Genomic DNA, 15,175 nt, shown 5'->3' on the forward strand with positions numbered 1-15,175 from the left:
ACTAGCACAGAAGTCCAATAACAAAACACCGCTCGGGTTCAGATCGGGGAGGCCGTTCCTCCCAATCACGCCCCTCCAAGTGTCACTGTCATTACCCACATGGGCGTTGAAGTCCCCCAGGAGAACAACGGAGTCCCCGGTTGGTGCACTGTCTAGTACCCCTCCCGGGGACTCCAAGAAGGCCGGGTACTCTGCACTGCTGCTTGGCCCGTAGGCCGACACAACAGTGAGAGACCTGTCCCCGACCCGAAGGCACAGGGACGCGACCCTCTCGTTCACCGGAGTGAACCCCAACACGCAGCGGCTGAGCTGTGGGGCAATGAGCAAGCCCACACCAGCTCGCCGCCGCTCCCCGCGGGCAACGCCAGAGAAATGGAGAGTCCAACCCCTCTCAAGAAGTTGGGTTCCAGAGCCCAAGCTGTGCGTGGAGGTGAGGCCGACTATATCTAGCCGGTAACGCTCAACCTCCCGCACAAGCTCCAGCTGTGCGGGAGGTAAACCAGTGTTTGACAATGTTGTGACACACAGTCAGTTGGGTTTAAGAAAAGCATTTGCATGTTTACTCAGTGACAGTGGTGAAACATAACAAAGTAAAAATTGTAAAGTACTGTGCTTAAGTATACATTTTACAATGTACACTTAAGCACAGTATATACTGTACAATAAATAAAACCTACTTTACTACATCTGAGAGCAGGTATCTGTACCTTCCACTCCATTACATTTTTCAACAGGACTGAAAAGTAAAAGTACTTTTATTTTTGTGAGAGAGGTTTATTTTTAACATAATAAATACAAATAAAAACAGCTTCCAAAAAAAAAAGTTTCTGTTTAACAAAATTCAGCACAGATCTTTATCAAAATCATTCCTTACATTTGAACTTTTTACTCTTTAAGTGCATTTTTAAACATGCATTTTACATTTTTACTTAAGTATATGTATATATATATATATATATATATATATATATATTTTTTTTTTTTTTTTTTTTCATGTGATACTTTTTCTTTTACTTGAGTTTTTTTTTTCCTCCCATATCTGTACATTTTCTTTGGTCACAAAACTGAGTACTTTTTCCACCACTGGTCAGTGAGCAGAGGGAACGTGCAGGGACACGAGAGGCAACAGTGTGGGAGGAATCCTGAAGTTCAGTGGAGTAAATAGTCACTGACGGTACATAATGCAGTGAATGGACTTTTACATGCTACAAGTGAATTTTGTAATGGAGTGTTTGAAATACAGAGGCAGTCATTTAAACAAACAAACTAAAAAAAAAAAAAAATCTAGTTATATTGATAAAGTTTTTAATTGTTCTTCCTGGTTGGTCATGAGCAGCAAATATATACATAGAGGTAAAGCCATTATACAAAACCAGATAACTGACCTTGTCCAATTTAAATCAATTTCACAAAATGCATGTAAACCCAGGAACCATCACTGAGGTGTCTCAAAGATCCCAATAACAAAGCTGAAGAGTAGTCCAATGAGGTTCATCTTGTCTTCTATTGATTTATTTAAATAGATGATTTTTCCAAACCAAGGTTTAGTTTGCTGTTATACCTGACAGTTTTGACTGCTCACTAGCACACAAAGAACAAAATACAAAGCTGAACGGGAGCAACTCAAGTCATCTATTTCTGACCACCGCAAAAGAGAGAACCACAACATAGAATGGGACAGAGCAAACTTCATGGGACAGAGGATAACAAACATTGTCACTGGAATAAGGAGGCAATTGAAAAGCTGAAATCTGCCCATGGGACTTTAAACTGAGACAAGGGGCTTTTTGACTCTCACACACCTGGGATACTGTCTGGAATAAGTCGGACTGCAGATGGAGCTGTCGACCTGTCTCCACTAATACTTGTCTAGAACATACAAACACAAATGCAAAAATAAACAGCAGAAAATATCACAAACACAATGACAGTATGTATGAGTATGTAATCCTTGTCTTTATAATGGTTGTGAGTAGGTCAGGAGTGCAGACCTCCACAGAGTCAAAATGGGAACATATTAAAGCAGTCCTGGTCCTGCTCTTTGTCCTGTTCAGTGTTCAGTGGAGTATCCAAGGGCACTACTGGAGCTCAGGGTACAACCTTGAGGCAGAGCTGTGTATACAATGAACAACAGCTAAAGTTAAAAAGGTGGCATCATTGGATGTCATACTGCAGTCTTTCCTCCAAGGTCTGTGTACCACTGCACCAAAATGGCTTCATAGGAACATTCTACAACATAATAACAATTTAATCAACAACCACTAGAGCATGCTATGTTTACTACATGAGATTTTGACCAAGATTCTCAACCAGTAAAACTATTTAATGTGATACTGAAGAAGGTTTTGGCACATGGTGGTATTGTACACCTATATAAATGTACATTCAAGGAAAACAAATACAAGTACGGAAGGTTTCTGAGCATACAAAACAGTAAAATTGCCAGGGGATGCAAGAATGTTGCCATTTTCTGGTGCACTAAGGAGTGAAGCAGTTTAAATAAGGCTAAATACTATAGCTGCTTGGTTCAAAGTTGATATGCATCTTGGTGAAGGCAATTCCAGTGTGGAAATGTTCAGATTTCAGTGGGGCATGGCCTGGAGAACTAAAGGGGAGTATGACAGGGAGGAGGGGCGAGGGCTGGAGGACCAAAGGCGAGAGAGAGGGGGAAGGAGGGGCAGGAGTGTGGAGCATGGGGGGGGGACATGGACTGGAGGACTATAGGCGAGAGTGAGGAGAGTCTGGAGGACTAAAAGGGAGAGTGTATATGGTATGCATGTGTCTGTGTGTGTGTGTGTGGGGGGGGGGGGGCGTGTGCGGGGGTGTGTGTGTGTGTGTGTGTGCAGGGGGGGGGATTTTAAAAATCATTTATTTGTATGTTACTGCTGCAAATAGGGACAGGACAACTTAACTGTATTAAGGAGAGGATGAATGTATTGTGAGATTTTGGGGAACAACCTCCTTCCCTCAGTTACAGCATTGAAAATGGGTTGTGGCTGGGTCTTCCAACATGACAATGACCCAAAGCACACAGCCAGGATAACCAAGGAGTGGCTCTGTAAGAAGCATATCAAGGTTCTGGAGTGGCCTAGTCAGTCTCCAGACCTAAACCCAATAGAAAATCTTTGGAGGGAGCTCAAACTCTGTGTTTCTCAGCGACAGCCCAGAAACATGACTGATCTAGAGAAGATCTGTGTGGAGGAGTGGGCCAAAATCCCTCCTGCAGTGTGTGCAAATCTGGTGAAAAACTACAGGAAACATTTGACCTCTGTAATTGTAAACAAAGGCTATTGTACTACTGTAAGGGCTGTCCGGTCCCTGTATGACTGGAGCAGGAGCTGCAGGCAGTACGTCGGACTTGTACCCAGTGCATGTTGGACTCCGCCAGGGCTGCCCTTTGTCACCGGTCCTGTTCATTATATTTATGGACAGAATTTCTAGACGTATCCAGGGGCCGGAGGGGGTCTGGTTCAGGAACCACAGCATCTCATCTCTGCTGTTTGCAGATGATGTTGTCCTGATGGCTTCTTCGAGCCAGGACCTGCAGCAGGCACTGGGGCGGTTTGCAGCCGAGTGTGAAGTGGCTGGGATGAGAATCAGCTCCTCCAAATCCGAGGTCATGGTTCTCGACCGGAAAAAGGTGGTTTGCCCTCTCCGGGTGGGTGGAGAGCCTTTGCCTCAAGTAGAGGAGTTCAAGTATCTCGGGGTCGTGTTCACAAGTGAGGGAAGGATGGAGCATGAGATTGACAGGCAGAGCGGTGCAGCGTCTGCAGTGATGCGGTCGCTGTATTGGTCCATTGTGGTAAAGAAGGAGCTGGGCCGGAAGGCAAAGCTCTTGATTTACCGGTCAATCTACGCTTCTAGCCTCACCTATGGTCATGACCTCTGGGTAATGATCGAAAGGGAAAGATTGCGGATAAAAGTGGCCGAAATGGGTTTCCTCCATAGGGTGGCTGGGCGCAGGGATAGGGTGAGGAACTCAGTCACACAGGAGGAGCTCAGAGTAGAGCCGCTGCTCCTACACGTCGAGAGGAGCCAGCTGAGGTGGCTTGAGGATCTGCTCAGGATGCCTCCTGGACGCCTCCCTAGGGAGGTGTTTTGGGCATGTCCCCCCGGAAGGAGGCCCCGGGGAAGACCCAGGACACGCTGGAGGGACTATGTCTCTTGGCTGAGATGGAGGATGTGTCTGGGGTGGGGGAAGTCTGGGAGTCCCTCCTTAGACTTAGATAAGCGGAATAAAATGGATGGATGGATGGGCTATTGTACCAAATATTAACATTGATTTTCTCAGGTGTTGTTAGGCGTGTTCTATTAAAAAAATTACGACTGGATTCGATCAGTTCAAATCTCAAAAATCTATTCCCCTGACACTTACAATCCTAATACAGAGTTCTGGGGTCAAAACGTTTTCCCTAACAGCCTACGTATGCAGGACTTACAGTCAGGTGCTCTGACTACCTGCCTTTCCCTTGACCCAGAAGTAAAATACAACATGAATATGCTAAAATACAACATGAATATGCAAATATTATGTTGAGTAGGTTGACGCCTTGGCTCCTCCTTCTGGCGTCGTTCACCTCTCTCAGACATCCCCGACTGCACTGGTCTGTTTTTCGGCCTTGAGTTTCCTCCGGCTGCCTTATCTCTGTAAAGAAGTTTCTGCAAAGCACCCAACTGCTTCCCATAATTCAGAACACACACTATTAAAATGAATGAATGGTTTCAGTGTTAGAGTATCAAACCAATGTTTATGTGATGCAAGCTTTATAACTTAACATACCCTTCAGTGTTCAGTTTGCAAATACTTATTTGCAGCAGTAACATGCAAATAAATTATTTAAAAAATCATGCAATGTGATTTCCAGATTTTTTTTTTTAGATTATGCCTCTCACAGTGGACATGCACCAAAGATGAAAATTTCAGACCCCTCCATGATTTCTAAGTGGGAGAACTTGCAAAATTGCAGGGTGTTCAAAGACTTATTCACTGTACATGTCTCTAAGATCTTGATGCTCTTCCTCTGTCTCCTCTCACCCTGTCTGCTTTTCCTTCTCTGTCCTGACAGTGGCACACGCACAGATAATGAGATGTTTCTAAGTGAGTGCTGCCCCCTAAAGGTCAGCCCAGTCTGGGGCATGAGGCAACTTCTCTCATCGCAGTTTTTTCTTTGGACAAATAAAGCATATTGTTCATGATCAGATTGCACGCATGTCTCCAAATGATAGTACAGCGCCCCCAGAGTCTTCACAGGACAAGGGCCGCTAGAGTAGGTTAGATGTTAGATTTAGATTTTTTTGTATTTCAAACTGAGTCATGGTTTGCCTTTTATGACCAGACTCAAACAGAATACTCTAACCCCTCTGTCTTCTATCACACAATTCAGACAATTTCAGACAATTGGGGAACTATTACAGTCCTGGTTTGGGGAACAAACAGCACATATGAGACACTACGCATATAACACATAAAGGCACAGTTTTATCCCAAATGTCTCTCCTGATACAATCAGCTACATTACTAGTAACAGTTTGAAGATTAAAAAAAAAAAAAAAGTTGAAAATAAATATTTAGTTTAATAGAAATTATTATTTAGTTAATGTGTGCAAAAACCTTTGCCGTTTTCTTAGTGCAATTTTTTTTAATGACTACAACTGTAAAAACAGCCACTACAACAAAGATGATCTCCTTTTAAACAAAGTAAAAGATTCAGTTTATTGGAGTTGCTTTGTATTTTGAAGGTATACTGCACAACTTTTCTGATGGAGGGTTCACCGGTATCTATCTATCTCCAGTGAGAAAGATAAATACAGATTTTAGGCCATCAAGGTTCACATTAGTTCTGTGGAGAGGCGAGTCTGCTCACTGTTAAAATGCATGTTGTACAAGTTATTTTCTAGCAAGAAAAAAAGACTGTAATTGCATAAATTTCAGACATTTCAGACTATGCAATAATATCTTTGGAGACAGGAACAGGTGGTAGATCACCAAAAAAGGTACAAGGAAAGCATACTTGCCAAGGCATTGGCAGTTTATCGGTATCGGGAGTCTACCTTGGTTCATCTCTAGTTAAAAATACATAGCCCTTGCCTTAGAACACAATACAACAGATATGCTATCTGTATGTAATCCAGCTAAACAACAACTATCTTTTTGTTCTTTTCCCCTGCCCAGTTCCTCCTGCCGTGCTCACACAGCCCCATACTGATCCTGGTGACATTCACAGTGCAGTCCCATGGGAGGGTGTTCCTGTTGTACTGATCAAACAGAGAAGGTTCTTAACAAGCTAACAGCTCCTAGCACTGTCCTACCCCTCTCAGACCCCAACTTCATTACAAGTCAACACACATAAGCAAGAAATGTCTACCGGATCTGCGCTGCTAGTTTGATCGCTAACACCCGTGGGACTGAGGGTTTTTGTACCACTACTGTGCATACATTGATGTGCAGTGTTAATGAGCCCATAATTGAGTTGTGAATCAGAAAGTGCAGGAGGCATTGGCAGTAAGAAGATGGAAGCTCTATGGCCAAGAGCAAAAGGAGATAGAGTCGATTATATGGAAAATATAGGAGTGGTGGAAAAGTACACTTTCTTTATTGTATGTGAAATGTTTTAGCTGGATGTGTTTTTTAATTTTTTTTTATTTTAAAGGGTAGTTTAATAAGTTGTTGTTAATTATCACTGGAATATATTTTTGATTGATTTTGAGAATTACTTGTTTGCCATGTTGTGATACCTTTCTTGACTTGGATAATCATGTGGTAACAATACGCTTCCCCCAGTGTGGTATTAATAAATGATAACTCATCTGAACTCAAAAGTAGTAGAAATCATGGAACAGAGTGTTTCCGTTAAAGAGAATAACTAAATATGCAGGGTTTCCATGTTAAACATATATGAATGAAACAAAACACAACTCTCAATGTTGACGCTGACGCAGCGCGAAGCGCTAATGTACCCAAACACACTCCTGACATCGAGTCCTATCCAAGCCCCCATGCCGCAGGCATGGGCCATACTTGTTACTGCTAAAATGAATGGAAGTCAATGGGAGGTCAATGGCGGACCCCGACGTCATTCGCCATTGACCCCACGGTGACGTGGGGAAAGTCGAGAGCTTTCAAAAAACGTATAATATGTGTTTCTAATGTTATCGGATATATTGTTTTTGCTAAAAATATTATTTTTTTTATTTATATATTATATATTTTATACTAGTGCGAAGCACGGCCCGCGAGGGCCGTTCGATGCCGCTTGCGGCTTTTATTTTTTTTATTTTTTTTTATTCTTCTGCTCTTTGAGCAGTAATTTGACCCCCTGAACATTTTCAAAAACTCACCAAATTTTGCCCAAAATTCAGGTCTGCTGAAAAATTTATTTTTTTATGTGATGCATCATTGGGCATAAAAAAATGGCGCGACAGCGCCCCCTGCAAAAGTCAAAATACATTGCGTCAATGGGAGACGTCCCGACGTCAACTTTGGTGTAGAGCTATGAAATTCGGTACACACATTCTTCAAGTGATGCCAAACAAAAAATATTATTATGGCCACGCCCTCGGACGCACCGGAAGTCGGCCATCTTGGATTGAAAATTCCAAAATGCTGAGTCAGCGTTTTCGCTGACCTCGCATTTTTGTCAACTCCTCTGAAGGCGCTTCACCTGCAGGGCTGAAATTCACTGTACATCATCTAGACAAGTGGGGCATCAAAAGTTATCCAATTTATGATGATCCCTTATACGGTTTCCGTGCAGCGAAGCCGCAAAATTCCATCGGAATTTTTGCAATTTTCAAAAGTCAAAATTTGCTCCCGTTTGTGCATGCAAAGTCCGATTTGGCTCAAATTCGAATCTGTTGTAAAACTTTGGGGCCTAAAGCTACTCATTATGAGAGAAACTAAATTGGCGCGATAGCGCTCCCTACAGAACATCTAATATATTTGTATGGAAGGCCGAAAATTTAGTTTTCCCAAATGTTATCACATTTGACACAAAATTCCATTGAGTCATCCCAATCAATAAAGTCAATCAGACCCATGCTTTTTTTTTGCACCGTGTTGCCATGGCGATGCGCCAAACTTCCAATGTTATCCTAATGGGAAATCTCCAAATTTTTCCCATTCATGGGAATAATATTAGTTTCATGGAATAATGTGAAATTTGGCACCATGACTCTTCATGTCATCCTGATAAAAAAAGTCAATCAGACCCAAGTCATATTTTTCACCGGGTTGCCATGGCGATGCGCGAAAGCGCCCATGTTATCCTAATGGGAAAATGTCCAAATTTTCGTACATTTCAAAGTCTTATAACGACTTATTACCGTCAACGACGAACACAAAATTTGGCACAGTGATTCTTCAGGTCGTCCCCGACAAAAAAATCCAGCAGGCCAAGTTTGTATTTTGCACGGTGTTGCCATGGCGATGCCTGGAAAACCCATGTTTTTGCATTTTGTGCTTCAGCACTTCCAATGTGTTTTGACTTGTTTGGTGACAAGTGCAGCCTAAAGCCGCAATAAAAAAGGGACAAGTGGCGCGTTAGCACCACCCACAGGGAGTGCCGGGTCGGCCGAGTGCGAAGCACAGCCCACGAGGGCCGTTCGATGCCGCTTGCGGGTTTAACTTCTTCTTCCTTCTGCTCTTTGAGCAGGAATTTGACCCCCTGAACATATTCAAAAACTCACCAAATTTTGCCCAAAACTCAGGTCTGTTAAAAAATTTATCTTTTTATGTGTTGCATCATTGGGCATAAAAAATGGCGCGACAGCGCCCCCTGCATAAGTCAATATACATTGCATCAATGGGAGACGTCCCAATGTCAACTTTGCCATAAACCCACGAAATTCAGCACACGCATTCTTCAAGTGATGCCAAACAAAAAATATTATTATGTCCATGCCCCCTGACAAACCAGAAGTCGGCCATCTTGGATTGAAAATTCCAAAATGGCGAGTCAGCGTTTTCGCTGACCTCGCATTTTAATCAACTCCTCTGAGGGGGCTTCACCGGTAGGGCTGAAAATCACTGTACATCATCTAGACAAGTGGAGCATCAAAAGTTATCCAATTCATGATGATCCCTTTTATGGTTTCCGTGCGGCGAAGCCGCAAACTTCCATCGTAATTTTTGAAATTTTCAAAAGTCAAAATTTGCTCCCGTTTGCGCGTGCAAAGTTCGATTTGGCTCAAATTCAAATCAGTTGTAAAACTTTCGGGCCTAAAGCTACTCATTATGATAGAAACTAAATTGGCACGATAGCGCCCCCTACAGAACATCTAATATATTTGTATGGAAGGCCTAAGATTTAGTTTTCCCAAATGTTACCAAATTTGACACAAAATTCCATTGGGCCATCCCAATCAATAAAGTCAATCAGACCTATGTCATCTTTTGCACCGTGTTGCCATGGCGATGCGCCAAACTGCCAATGTTATCCTAATGGGATATCTCAAAATTTTTCCCATTCATGGGAACAATATTAGTTTCATGGAATAATGAGAAATTTGGCACCATGACTCTTCATGTCATCCTGATCAAAAAAGTCAATCAGACCCAAGTCATATTTTTCACCGGGTTGCCATGGCGATGCGCGAAAGCGCCCATGTTATCCTAATGGGAAAATTTCCAAATTTTCATACATTTCAAAGTCTTATAACGACTTATTCGCTTCATTGAGGAATGTGAAATTTGGCACAGTGATTCTTCAGGTCGTCCCCGACAAAAAAGTCCAAGGGGGCCAAGTTTGTATTTTGCACGGTGTTGCCTTGGCGATGCCTGGAAAAACCCATATTTTTACATTTTGTGCATCAGCGCCGATGTCTATTGACTTGTTTGGTGACAAGTGCAGCCCAAAGCCGCAATAAAACAAGCAAGTGGCGGGTCAGCGCCACCCACAGGGAGTGCCGGGTCGGCCGGGTGTGAAGCACGGCGCGTGAGGGCCGTTCGATGCCGCTTGCAGCTTTAACTTCTTCTTCCTTCTGCTCTTTGAGCAGGAATTTGACCCCCTCATATTCAAAAACTCACCAAATTTTGTCCAAAACTCAGGTCTGTCAAAAAATTTATCTTTTTATGTGTTGCATAATTGGGCATAAAAAAATGGCGCGACAGCACCCCTGCAAAAGTCAATATACATTGCGTCAATGGGAGACGTCCCGATGTCAACTTTGCCGTAGATCCACGAAATTCAGCACACACATTCTTCAAGTGATGCCAAACAAAAAATATTATTATGGCCACGCCCCCTGACAAACCAGAAGTCGGCCCTCTTGGATTGAAAATTCCAAAATGGCGAGTCAGCGTTTTCGCTGACGTCGCATTTTAAGCAACTCCTCTAAGGGGGCTTCACTGGTAGGGCTGAAAATCACTGTACATCATCTAGACAAGTGGGGCATCAAAAGTTATCCAATTTATGATGATGTCTAAGACTGTGTGCGGCGAAGCTGCAAAAATCCAACGGAATTTTTGAAATTTACACATGTCAAAATTTACTTTGCAACTTATTAACTTCATTGAGAAACGTGAAAATTGGCAGTGTATCTACAGGTTGTCCCCTTACACGCTGTTGCCATGGCGATGCCTGGAATAACCCATGTTATTGCATTTTGTGCATCAGCGCTTCCAATGTTTGTTCACTTTGTTTAGCGTGTAAGTATATACTTATAAGCCTATATAAGTATAGCACAAAGGCGCTGCAAAACAGACTAGTGGCGCATTAGGGGTTGTCATGGCGATGCATTAAATCTCCCATACATTACTAAGTGTGTTGAATGTTTTCACAGTCCGTATCTTCTCATACTTTACCTGCCTAGTCCAGTCCATCACTCAACGTAATCCGCTTCGGGTTTTGCTCTACGCCATAGTTGTCTCTGTTTCTCTCATTGCTCTGCTCACAAACAGTGGTGCTAGTGCTGATGATAATACAACTAGGACAGATGCAAAAAACATTTCAGCTCATAACTAACTTATACTTGCCTTTGTAGATGATAATAAAATGCATTTTAATGCTTTGTAATGGTACATGGTCACATTTTTATTTAATGCTTTTCCATCTTCAAGGCTCTCAAAACAGTTTACAGGTGCCACTTTGAAATTTAACAAAATGCAGAGTAAACCAACTACTTTAAGTCTGTGCACATAATTAGTTGGACAGATACATTTAAGTGTGCATGGGTTCTGTAAAGAAATAAAAGGATGAAACTGATGTTTGCTCCTTGACTATTGTGTTGATTTTGACTGCTACTGGTTTTATTCAGAAACGCAACAGAAATAACTGTATTAGGTGATAACTTCAGAACTATTTACTGCAACTGATTAAAGGCTTGTTATCAAATTAAACAAACTATAAGATTATTTATTTAAAATGCCCAAAATGCCCATGGTGTTTTACAACCATTTAATTGCTTTAAACAATGTTAAATACATGGGAATATACATACTACAGTAAGGAAACTGACAATAATAAATCTATTTATAATATAAAGGTCTATATTTTTCTCCTCCATTGTGCACAAGTACGTGATAACGCACGTGCACAGCCAAACTAGTAAACCCTGGAGGAAATGCTGTAGTCAGTGGTGTTGTTAATGGATATATTGCATTAAGACATGGTAAAAATGATTCTTACACATATTACACACATACAAATACACCATAAATATACCAAACTTCACCATTAGGGCTGGGCAGGATGGTGATCCTGGTCAAACCCCGATGTCGATCTGCTTTCACATGGTGATTCTCTTTGTCCATAAGATGTAACTGTCAAGTTTTTGTCACATTCTTTTTTCCCCATCCACGCCTATTAATTAACCTTTTTAAGTGTCTCAGAGAGAGCTTTAACCAATCACAGGGTACTGTGAACTCTCAGAAGCAGATTATTTTATGTACCTCTTAAAAGCAATAGAAAGATAGTTAGTTACTTTATTGTCCCCAAGGGGAAATTTGTCTTCACAGTCAAATCACACAGGGAAAAACGCCATACATACATACAATGCCACACAAACACATCACATATATTGGACAAACACAAGGCAAGTAATTGACATTGTAAAAGTGCATAATGATAATTAGAGTTCCGTAGTCTATAAATTGTTCAAGTTAATAATGGCTGTGGGTATGAGACTATTTTTGAAGCGTGCTTTGTTACATCTGAGAGTCCTGTATCGTCGTCCTGAAGGCAGTAGAGTAAAGTACAGGTACAGTGGGTGAGTATGGTCCTGTGTTATTGTCTGTGCTATACGAGTGATAATACGAGATAACAACAAAAATCTAAATTGTGAGTCGACTCCCAGAAAACCGTGACCTCTATTTCAAGTCATGTGTTATATGTATTTTTTAGCATTTTGTATTATGATTGTTTTAATTTTTTTATGCAATAAACATTTCGACCCTCTGACCACACAAAGCTTTGCTTATTCTTATCGGGCAAGGGCACAGTATCCATGTCATGTCACTATCAGCAGAAGGCTGGGGTTGTGTAATAATGTTATGGTCATATTTCCATGCTGAAATTGTGTAGCCCAGCTGACTACTGAAATCTGAATCTGAGTAAACTTCATAAACACCTGATTTACATCTTCCTCCACTGATGCTTTATCCCCGAGGCACTTTTTTCTTAACTGAGTAAAGTAAGTATATGTCCAAAAAAGGCTGAATACACACACAGGTTATTCCACTCTCTATAATCCTAGGAAAATCATTCTGATAAAAATGTCAGACACCATTGGCAGATTAATCAATTAAGCCCCAATGACACATAGCCAAAAATTTTGTTTCAGTTTTTAAAACAACATATTTGGAGGTGATGGGCAGTATAAAATGTCTGTGTGTGTGGTGTACCTGAGGAAACAATAGACTGGTCTCTCTGTGCACCAGCTGTCATTTTGTGTAGACTGTGTTTTTATTCTCAGACCCCTTTGGAGTGTACATGTCCCTGCTATGGCATTTTATGACTGGCTCAGCCTTTGCCTACTTTGGTCTCCTAAACACCAAGTGCAACTATGGGAACTTGGCAATGAATGCAGTGTGCAATTTTTTACTTTGACCCTTTTGTGACCCCTGCCCCTAACACAATGGATGGAAATTAACCTTTGGCTATAATTTGATGTGTTTATGCTCATGTTAAATAATGTCTAATCATTAACACAATGTCCCAGCAAAAAAAAAAAAAAAAAAAATTACAGTTGGAAGAAGACACTGACTGGTCAGGAGGGCCTAGCTGTTCTGGACTAGGAAGATAATGGTCAAAGCCCTCACCCACTAAATTAGACCTGCTGATACTGCTTGAGGCACCATATCATTAAGTTTTAAACCAAATAGGACTAAAGCATGTTCCCGCAACCATGATAAACCCCAATATATCTGTTTTGTCATAAAACATCTCACATTATGCCAAAGGTATGTTGTTTTAAACTTTTCTGCCCTTAAGGGCAATGTTATCCTCTTTATTATTCCAAACCACTCCTGCCGAAAAAAAACAATCACTCTAATTAAACTTTATACATTATGTCAAAATGTGCAAAGCGTTTTGACACAATTGCCTGTTAAGTTAATACACTGAAATGTTTACATATATTTTCTATTAAATAAACAGAAATTAGTTTAATTTCAAATATTTTATTTATCTCATCAGTTCAACTGTATTGTTCTAAACTTGACAACTTAAAATAAAACCAAGACAAAACCCAAAATGTATTACAAATGTGTCACAAAAGAGCACATTTATTTACAGTTCAGTCTTTATGGAGAATAACAGCATGTTGTTATTGCTCATCAAAACATGACCATTATACATCACAAAATAACTACATCAATACATGAGCTGACGGTAGCCATGTAACTAAACCAAAACATGTGTCTATATACACACCCACACGTACACACAGGGTAGAACATGAGAACTGATTTAACCAACAGAAAGTTAGAAAATCAACAATGAAACAGACAAGCAAATGAATCAAGAGAAAACAAGCAAATGGAGAACTGTCCCAGAGTGCCCCCATCCTTAGACCCTCCCTCCAAGGTAAAAATCAGTGGGAGAAACCTTGAGGAGAACCACAGTGAAGAAGAGATCCACTTCCATGGACAGATAGCTGCAGATGTGACCAGGACTAATGCAAATCCATTGGCAGATAGAGTTCGAGTCTGTAGGGCCAGAGCCACTCAACTAAGACGGAGAGGGGCCCATCCACGGCATGACGCCACCCCAGACAGGCAACAGGTCATCCGGCCAGGCGAGGGAATGGAGGGCTCAGGTCCACAGAACAAGATCAGGGCACAAAAGGGCATCTAGCTGGTCAATGGGAGGGCATCTGAAACGGAAAGCAATAACATGTGAATAGCAATGAACGAACTCCAGGTGAACTGAATAGTGAATGCTCATATGAATTCACATAAACATTACTAAGCATTACTTAAAACACATTTTTATTTTCTCTATTAATTTGGTTATTTTGAACCACTCTTTGTCTGACCCATCACCTAGAACCTGTTTGTCCTGGGAGACTCTGCCAGGAGCATAAAGCCCCTCACAACACAGCTCCTAGGGTCATCTGGGCACGCAAACCTCTCCACCGCGATAAGGTGGTGGTTCAAGGAGAGGAGGAAAGGAAAGGAAACACAGGACAGAGAGAGAGAGAGGGAGAGGGAAACAAAGGACAGAAAGAGGGAGGAAAAGGACAAAGAGGGAGAGAAAGGACAGAAAGAAGGAGAGAGAGAGATAGGAGTTAGAGACAGATAGAGATAGAGTGAGGGAGTTAAGAGTTAGTTGGAGAGAGGAAGCGAGGGAGAGAGCTAGAGAATTGGAGAGAGAAGGGGGGGTTGACAGAGGGAGGCAGCGAAGGGGGAGTAGAGAGAGAGAGAGTGAATTAGAAAGACTTGAGGAGAGAGCTAGAGACAGACAGAGATGGTGGTGAGAAAGACTGAGTTACAGAGAGGGAGAGGTAAAGAGAGATGGCAAGATAGAGATGGCGAGGGGAAGATGGAAAGAAAAAGAAAGGGTGGTGGAGGGAGGGAATGGGAGATGGTGAGTGTATAGTTAGGGAGAGAGACAGAAAGGGAGACAGAAAAGTGCAGGTGAACCAGTCAGTGGAACTTTGACAAAGGACAAACCATACAGTATGTGTGCACTCATCACTGTATGGTCACTTTAAATACAAACATATATAAGACTTAAAT

This window comes from Periophthalmus magnuspinnatus, chromosome 18 (genome assembly GCF_009829125.3).
Source record: "Periophthalmus magnuspinnatus isolate fPerMag1 chromosome 18, fPerMag1.2.pri, whole genome shotgun sequence".
Lineage (NCBI taxonomy): Eukaryota > Metazoa > Chordata > Actinopteri > Gobiiformes > Gobiidae > Periophthalmus > Periophthalmus magnuspinnatus.